This window comes from Rhincodon typus, chromosome 8 (assembly GCF_021869965.1).
Source record: "Rhincodon typus isolate 14 chromosome 8, sRhiTyp1.1, whole genome shotgun sequence".
Classification (NCBI taxonomy): domain Eukaryota; kingdom Metazoa; phylum Chordata; class Chondrichthyes; order Orectolobiformes; family Rhincodontidae; genus Rhincodon; species Rhincodon typus.
The window spans coordinates 88,170,330-88,178,928 of record NC_063339.1 but is presented as its reverse complement, the minus strand read 5'-3'; the positions used below and the strand labels follow the sequence as shown (position 1 = coordinate 88,178,928).

General features: G+C 46.1%; 1 long non-coding RNA gene across 1 annotated transcript; it reads right to left on the bottom strand.

Moving 5' to 3' along the window:
* Window positions 1–1,223: 1,223 nt before the first annotated feature.
* Window positions 1,224–7,245, bottom strand: LOC125483679. Its single transcript, XR_007262623.1, has 2 exons — window positions 6,810–7,245; window positions 1,224–2,352 (listed from the first exon to the last, which is right to left on the bottom strand). It is a non-coding gene; the product is annotated as an uncharacterized LOC125483679 (long non-coding RNA).
* Between the last annotated feature and the right edge of the window lie 1,354 nt (window positions 7,246–8,599).

The window sequence follows — 8,599 nt, the reverse complement described above, 5'->3', positions numbered from 1 at the left end:
CAGCAAATTCTGGACCACAAGTCTACAGTACTATTGCCAGAATGTTGTGAGGACAGTATCCACTGCCTCCAGCCATTTCATGAGATCATGTGGAGTGAATTGAATTGGCTGAAAACTGGCATTTGTAATGCTGGGGAAGCTGATATGAATCACCCACTCAGCACTTTTGGGTGAAGGTTGTTGTGCATGGTTTAGGCATATCATTTGCACTGATGTGCTGTGCTCCATCATTGAGGATGGGGATATTTGTTGAGCCTCCTCCTCCAGTAAGTTCTCCAATTGTCTACCACCATTCATAATTGGATGTGGCTGGACTGCACATCCTAGATCTGTCCTGTTTTTCATCAAATTTGCTGCTTCTGATGTTTAGCATGCAAGTAGTCCTCTTTGGTAAATTCAACAGGTTAACATCTCATTTTTCGCTTCACCTGACAAAGGGGCAATGCTCCAAATGCTTGTGATCTCAAATAAACCTGTTGGACGATAACCTGGTGTCATCTGAGTTCTGACCTTGTCCAACCTAGTCCACCTCCGGCACCTCCACATCATCTCATTTTTAGCTATTCATGCTGCAGTTCTTGACATGCCCTCCTGAATTCTCGATTGAGCCAGCTTTGATTCTCTGGCTTGATGGTAATAGGCAAGTTGGGGATTATGCCAGGCCATGATTTTGCAAATTTTGTTAGAGCGCAATTCTACTGCTGTTGCTGGAAGGAAAGAGCTAACCTCATACACTGTAGGCCCTATATGCAATAAGCTACATGCAATGACAGGCCAAGACTGTACAATGATGCAGGATCACAACTGCAGCAAGGTGAGTTTAAGAGACAGCTTGACATAGCGGTAGGGAAGGAAGCAGCAGAGGCAGCTGATCAGATTGTCTCATTCTTAGTCACAAAGAGATTTCATGAGATCATCAAACTTGTTGAAGGTGAGGATGGAGGAGGTAGGTAAGATGGAGAACCCTTCAAAAGAAACTAATATCTGAGATATTGAAATTAATATCATATATTGATCATCATGCATTTAAGTGAAAGCTATTCGATACTGTGTTTTTTATCCCCAAAAGATAACGAGACTCATGGAAACAGACCCCAGAAAATATGATTAACCAGTCCTGATGAACCAGAAAATCCCTGTCCACATACTGTGCAGATGGACGGTCTCTATCCAATGTGAATGTGTGCACGTTCAATGATATGATCATTTTCGAAACCAAATCCTCCAGATAGACAATTTTATTAACATTTCAACTGCCCAAGACCATTGCTCGTTCCATGATGTGAATAAGAGAAACAAAATCCTTCAACTGTATTTATTGGTGAATTCACTGGTGTCTCAGCAGGTTGGATGACTGACTGAATCCCTTCCCACACACAGAGCAAGTGAATGATTTCTTTCCAGTGTGAAGTCGCTAGTGTACCTGCAGGTTGGGTGAATGTGTGAATGCCTTCCCACATACATAACAGTTGAAGGGTCTCTCTCCAGTGCGAACTTGCTGCTGTATTCATCGGATGGATGCCTGAATGAATCCCTTCCCACACAGAGAGCAAGTGAATGGTTTCTACACTGTGTGAGTTCACTGTTGTCTCAGCAAGCGGAACGACTGAATGAATTCCTTCCCAAACTCGGAGCACGTGAATGGTTTCTCCCCAGTGTGAACTCGCTGGTGTGTCTACGGTTCATATAACCATGTGAATCCCTTCCCACACACAGAGCAAGTGAACGGTCTCTCCCCAGTGTGACCTCACTGGTGAACCAGCAAGTGGGATGACCGAGTGAATCCCTTCCCACACAAAGAGCAAATGAATGGCTTCTCCCCACTGTGAACTCCCTGGTGTGTTAACATGTTGGATGACAAGTGAATCCCTTCCCACACTCGGAGCATGTGAATGGTTTCTCCCAAGTGTGAATTCGCTGGTGTGTTAGCAGTTCCTATGACTCTGTGAATCCATTCCCACACATGATGCAAGTGAACGGTCTCTCTTCAGTGTGAACTCGCTGGTGTCTCAGCAAGTGGGATGACCGAGTGAATCCCTTTCCACATTCAGAACAGGTGAACAGCTTCTTCCTATTGTTACTGCTTTGGTGAATTTCCAGTTGGAATGGGGAAAGAGTTCCCTTCAGGCAGTCCACATTTTTCCACAGTCTCTCCCTAGTGCAATTGCGCTGGTGTTTTGACATTTTAGATAAATGCTTACAGACTTTTACACATACAGTATAGGCATGTTTCTGTCCAGTGTGAATGCTGCTGTTTCCTCTTCAAAATCCTTTGATAAACAGGTTCCGATAAACAGAATGACTGTCAAAGCTGGATGTGGTTTCATCTGAATCCTTCAATGACAAATCAACCTTTCAAACAGGAAATAAAAACAGTTGAGAGAGAAAGAAAGCAGAATAACACACACAGGTTGTGAAATTGAGAGAAATTCACCTGACTATTCGTGAAGCCAATACTTGGAGAGAAAAACTATGATCTAAACTGTTGGATTATCATTAAAACCCAACATTAAAAAATCAATGTTTGCACAAACTATAAATGGGAGGCGGAGCTGGGTGATAAAGTACTGACAACTTGACTGTTCCCATTTTCTCCCCAAACACTTTGATTCCTAAGAACAAGTGCAAAGCAAAAATATTGTAAATCTGAAGTAAGACAGAAAATGTTGAAACACTCATCAGGTTAAGCAGCATCTGAATCGTTCTTTTGATATATTACTGACCTAGACCTAAGGCCGGATGGTCTGCAATTCTCTCCATATACCTCACTGACTCTCTTTCCTTCTCAAGATTGTCCTTCAAGCTTACATCTTTAAAAAGCTCGTGCTCATTGGCTTTATGTTCCTCAGTGATGAGTCTTGTGACATAATATAACAAAGAACAAAGAAAATTGCAGTGCAGGAACAGGCCCTTCGGCCCTTCCGGCCTGCACTGACATGCTGCCCATCACAACTAATACCCCCTACCCTTCCAGGGACCATATCCCTCTATTCCCAGAGATAGTAGGAACTGCCGATGCTGGAGAATCTGAGATAACAAGGTGTAGAGCTGGATGAACACAGCAGGCCAGGCAGCATCAGAGGAGCAGAAAAGCTGATGTTTCGGGTCCAGACCCTTCTTCAGAAAATGAAGAAGGGCCCTCTATTCCCATCCTATTCATATATTTGTCAAGACACCCTTTAAAAGTCACTGTAGTATGTGCTTCCACTACCTCCCCATGCAGCGAGTTCCAGGCACCCTCCACCCTCTCTGCGTAAAAAAAACTTGCCTCGTACATCACCTTTAAACTTTGCCCCTTGCACTTTAAACCCAAGACCCCGGTATCTGACTCTTCCACACTGGCAAAAAGCTTCTGACTGTCCGCTCTGTCCATGCCCTTCATAATCCTGTAGGCCTCAATCATGTCACCCCTCAACCTCCATCGTCCCAGTGAGAACAACCCATGTTTCTCCAACCTCTCCTCATAGCTAATGCCCTCCATACCAGGCAACATCCTGATAAATCTTTTCTGTACTCTCTCCAAAGCCACCACATCCTTCTGGTAGTGTGGTAACCAGAATTTCAAATGCGGCCTAACTACGGTTCTATAAAGCTGCAACATTACCTGCCATTTTTTAAACTCAGCCAATGAAAGCATGCATGCCATATGCCTTGTTGACTATCTTTTCCACCTGCGTTGCACTTTCAGTGACCTGTGTACCTGTACGTCCAGATCCCTCTGCCTTTCAGTACTCTTAAGGGTTCTGCCATTTACTGTATATTTTCCATCTGCATTAAACCTTCCAAAAAGCATTACCTCACATTTTTTCTGGATTAAACTCCATCTGCCATCTCTCTGCCCAAGTCACCAACTGATCTATATCCTGCTGAATCCTTTGACGGTCCTCATCGCTATTCACAATTCCACCAACCTTTGTGTCATTGGCAAACTTACTAATCAGACCAGTTATATACTCCTCCAAATCCTTTATATATATTACAAGTAGCAAAGGTCCCATCACTGATCCCTGAGGGATACCACTAGTCACAGCCCTCCATTCAGAAATGCACACTTCCACTGCTACCCTCTGTCTTCTATGACCGAGCTAGTTTTTTATCCATCTTGCAGGCTCACCTCTGACCCTGTGCGAGTTTACCTTCTGTATCAGCCTGCCATGAGGGACCTTGTCAAAGGCCTTACTGAAATCCATATAGACAACATCCACTGCCCTACCTACATCGATCATCTTCGTCACTTCATCAAAAAACTCAAGCAAGTTAGTGATACACGACCTCCCCTTCACAAAACCATGTTCCCTCTCACTAGTACACCCACTGATTTCCAGGTGGGAGTAAATCCTGTCTCGAAGAATCCTCCCCAATAATTTCCCTACCACTTATGTAAGGCTCACCGGCCTGTAATTTGCTGGATTATCCCTACCACCTTTCTTCAACAAAGGAACAACACTGGCTATTCTCCAATCCGCTGGGACCTCCCCTGTACCCAGTGAGGATACAAAGATTTCCTTCAAGGCCCCAACCATATCCTCCCTTGCCTCTCTCAGCATTCTGGGGAATATCCCAACAGGCCCTGGGGACTTATCTACATTAAGGTTTTTCAAGACTCCCAATATCTCCTCCCTTTTGATCTCAACTTGACCCAAACTATCTACACATCTTTTCCCACTCTCATCATTTCCCCGGTTTTCTCCCACAGTCTAAAGATGTGCAGAGTAGGTGAATTGGCTGTACTAAATTGCCCATTGTGTCCAGGGATGTTTAGTTTAGGTTGGTTAGACATTGGCAATGCAGGGGTAGGGCAATGGGTCTGGGTGGTATGCTGTTCGGACGGGCAGTGTGGACTTGTTAAGCCAAATGGCCTGTTTCCACATTGTCCACATTGCATGACGCTGTCTGACCCACAGTGATCTCCAGCATTTGTTGTTTTCAGTACAGACTCCAGCGTCTGCATTAATTCATTGCTACTGCATGTGTAGGCCATGCGGCCCTACATGGCTGTTGCACTTATTCATTATCCTGCTCCGGTTTTATCTCCATATCCTTTCACCCCTTCAGCCCTCGGAAACATATCTAACTCCTTCTAGAAAATATTGAAAGTTCTGGGCTCAGTCGCTTCCTGTTGCAACGAATTCCACAGGTTCCTCACTCTCTGGGTGAAAAGAAAATTCCTTTTCTTTGGCAAAATGGTTTCCATCTGCTCGTTTTTTTGTATGTACCTCCCTGATTATCTTTACACTGCATTCGCGATTACTAATGCCCCGTTCACACCTCATCCAAACACTTCTTTTGTTTCTTTACTTCTCCATCACCCTCTTGATTTCGCAACATGAAACCTTTTGTCGGTGAAGCTCTCCCGCCCTTCACCCACTCATTCCCTTTGTTCACCATCCCCCTCCCCCTCCCCGTGCCCTTTGCTCACCGACCTGAAGCGTTCACCCAGTTTCGGAGTCCACAACAGAAAAAAAAGCCCTTCCGCCCATTGAATCTGTGCCTGTCAACTACAGTCTTCTAACTATTTAAGTGCCATTTCCTGCACTTTACCCAAAGCCTTGTCCGTAATGGCATCACATTTAAACAGAAATTGCTGAAAAAACTCTGCACGTCTGGCAGCATCCGCAGAGAGAATAGATCTAAGGAAGGGAAACTCGACCCGAAAAGTTAACTCTGATTTCTCTTCACAGATGCTGCCAGACCTGCAGAACTTTGTCAACAATTTTTGTTTTGTTTCTGATTTACAGCATCCGCAGTTCTTACGGTGTTTATTTTATACATCGAAATCTTTCTGGAATGTTATGACGGTTTCTACCTCTACCAGACTCCCGGCAGTAAGTTTCAGATTCACTCGCTACCTGAGTGAAAAGGAATCCTCACATCTCATCGAAACCTCCTGCCCCTTACCATCAATCCAGGTCCCCAAATACTGATTCCACCACCAAGCAGAAAGATTCGTTCTTGTTTACTCTATTCTCTGATAAATTTATGCATCTCAATCATGTCCCCCCTCACTCTACAACAAAAACAGAAGTTGCTGGAAACACTCTTCACGTCTGTGAAGAAAAAAAGTCAGAGATAACTTTGAATCAGAGATAGTAGGAACTGCAGATGCTGGAGAATCCGAGACAACAAGGTGCAGAGCTGGATGAACACAGCAGGCCAAATTTCTGCTCCGATGATACTGCTTGGCCTGCTGTGTTCATCCAGCTCTGCACCTTGTTGTCTCAGAGATAACGTTTCGGGTCCGCTGACACTTCCTCAGTCTATTCTGCTCGAAAGGAACTAACCCCAGTCTCTGAGGATGGAGTGGTTCCCTGCTGATAGATTAGGTTCTGTCCTGCTGGGCAGAATGATCTGTCATTATCCCCAGAAACTAAAACGCCTTCCGTGCAGCCAAACCAGCGCCGATACTGACTGCAGTCCCGCATCCGCCAGAGCCCCCGGAGCCAGCAGCGTGTAATTGGGACTGGGAGAAAGGGGAAGAGAGAGGGTTGGCGATATGATCTACACACAGTGACCTACTGTTCACCGGGCTACAGGCAGAGTTCTAAACACTCACCAACTCGACTCCAGTGAAACATTCACGAAGAAAAGGCAGACCAGAGGCTGTTCCTGGTCTGACAGACACACCCGACCTGTCAGTCACAACCTCAGACCCGCCCAGTTCACAGTAGAACCTTTCAACTTGCAGCTTCGTGACACTTAACCCAGCCCTGCCCAGTAGAGAGACAGTCCGAGGCGAGTACCTCAGGTAGTCTCGCTGTGCTGTCCCCATTCCCTGACCCAGTCACGTGTCTTTATCCCGTGATTCCCACCTTTCGCTGTTGTCCCTGTCTCCCAGCATAACCAACCAATTCCATCCCCATTCGAGACAACAAGGTGCAGGGCTGGATGAACACAGCAGGCCAAGCAGCATCATAGGAGCAGAGAGGCTGACGTTTCGGGCCTAGACCCTTCATCCGTTTCCAAATTCAGACGCCAAATACTGCCGATATTCTCTCTCATGTCTTCCAGACGACCCACAACTCCATGAGAGCCGGAAACCGCTCAATCTGCGGTATTTTACTTAAAATTCCGTGTCTTTTTGCTTCCTCTTTCAAGCGTACCTGCAGAAGGAGAGAGACTCCGAAACTTTGTGTTTTCGAATAAACCTGTTAGACTCGAACCTGGTGTCATGTGGTTTTTGACCTTGTCCACCCCGGTCCAACTCTGGCACGTCCACATCATTGTTGGGGCAGCGGACAAGACCATCAATTAGTCCAACCAATGGGAGTGAGTGAGGGGCGGGCCGGTTGACGGAGCAGGTGCGACTGGTTCTCCAACCAATGAGAAGGGAATGAGGGGCGGGGCTGGAGGACCGACCTGGTGCAGCTGGTCCTCTAGCCAATGGGAGTGAGCGAGGGACGGGCTGAAGGTGCAGGTGCGGCGGGTTCTCCAAACAATGGGAAGGGAATGAGGGGCGGGACTGGAGGACCGAGCTGGAGCGGCTGGTCCTCCAACCAATGGGGGTGAACGGCGCACGTTCCTGGGACAATTCAGCAGCTTTCATGACAACTTTCTCCTCATACCAGCCCCACAATTTTTCCAGTTTCATTCAGCTTCTGTGTGTTCTCCCACACACGTCTGTTTTTTAAAAAATCAGATTAACATATTGCACAGGATATTAGAAGGATTTACGGGCGGCACGATGTTTCAGTGGTTTGCTTGGCTTCCTCACGATGCCCAGGAGAAGGTTCGATTCCGCCCTTGAGTGCCTGTCTGCGTGGAGTTTGCACATTCACCCTGTGTCTGCAGGTTAGGTGGATTGCCCATACTAAATCCACACTGTCCGAGTCTGTGTAAATTAGATGGATTAACCACCGGAAATGTAACGTTGTGGGAAATAGAGTGGGGGGAATGGTGAGTGTGGGTAGGATGCTGCTCAGCGGGTTGGTGCGACTTGATGGGCCGAATAGCGTCCTTATGCACTGTAGGGATTCTATGATTGGATCTGCTCTTGGGGAACTCAACCCAAATAGCACCTCAAAATCTGACAATCAGCCAATTTCTAGTGCCCTGAATGTTCCTGAATTTTGAACATGCAAGGAAAATTCATTGCGCCTATTGAGGAGAAGCTGTAATGTATACTATGTGTGGACAAGGATTCAGCCGATCACCAGGCCTACCAGAACATGAATACACTGACAAAGGTGGGAAACCATGGAAACATGAGGAATCTGAACTTGGAATTCACCCACACAGTCACACCGAGGGACTTCACTTGCTCTGACTGCAAGAAAAGTGACACACAGTTAACATATCCCTTGACACACCAACGTGTTTACACTAGGGAGGGATCATTCAGGTATTCTTACTATAGGACTGAGTGCAAACACTCATCTCAACTCACTGGACACAAGTGTCATCGTACTGGGAGAGAGCTGGCCGTGACATCAAGGCAACATTAGATGAAATGTCACATCAAGGAGAAAATTGGAATCAATGTGAAAAGATTCCACTGATTGGAGCCATTCTTAGCACAAAGAGTGATAGTTATGGAGTCCAATCATCTCAGCCCTAGGACATGATTGCAGGAATTCCTCTGGGTGATGTGTAAGGCCCAAAC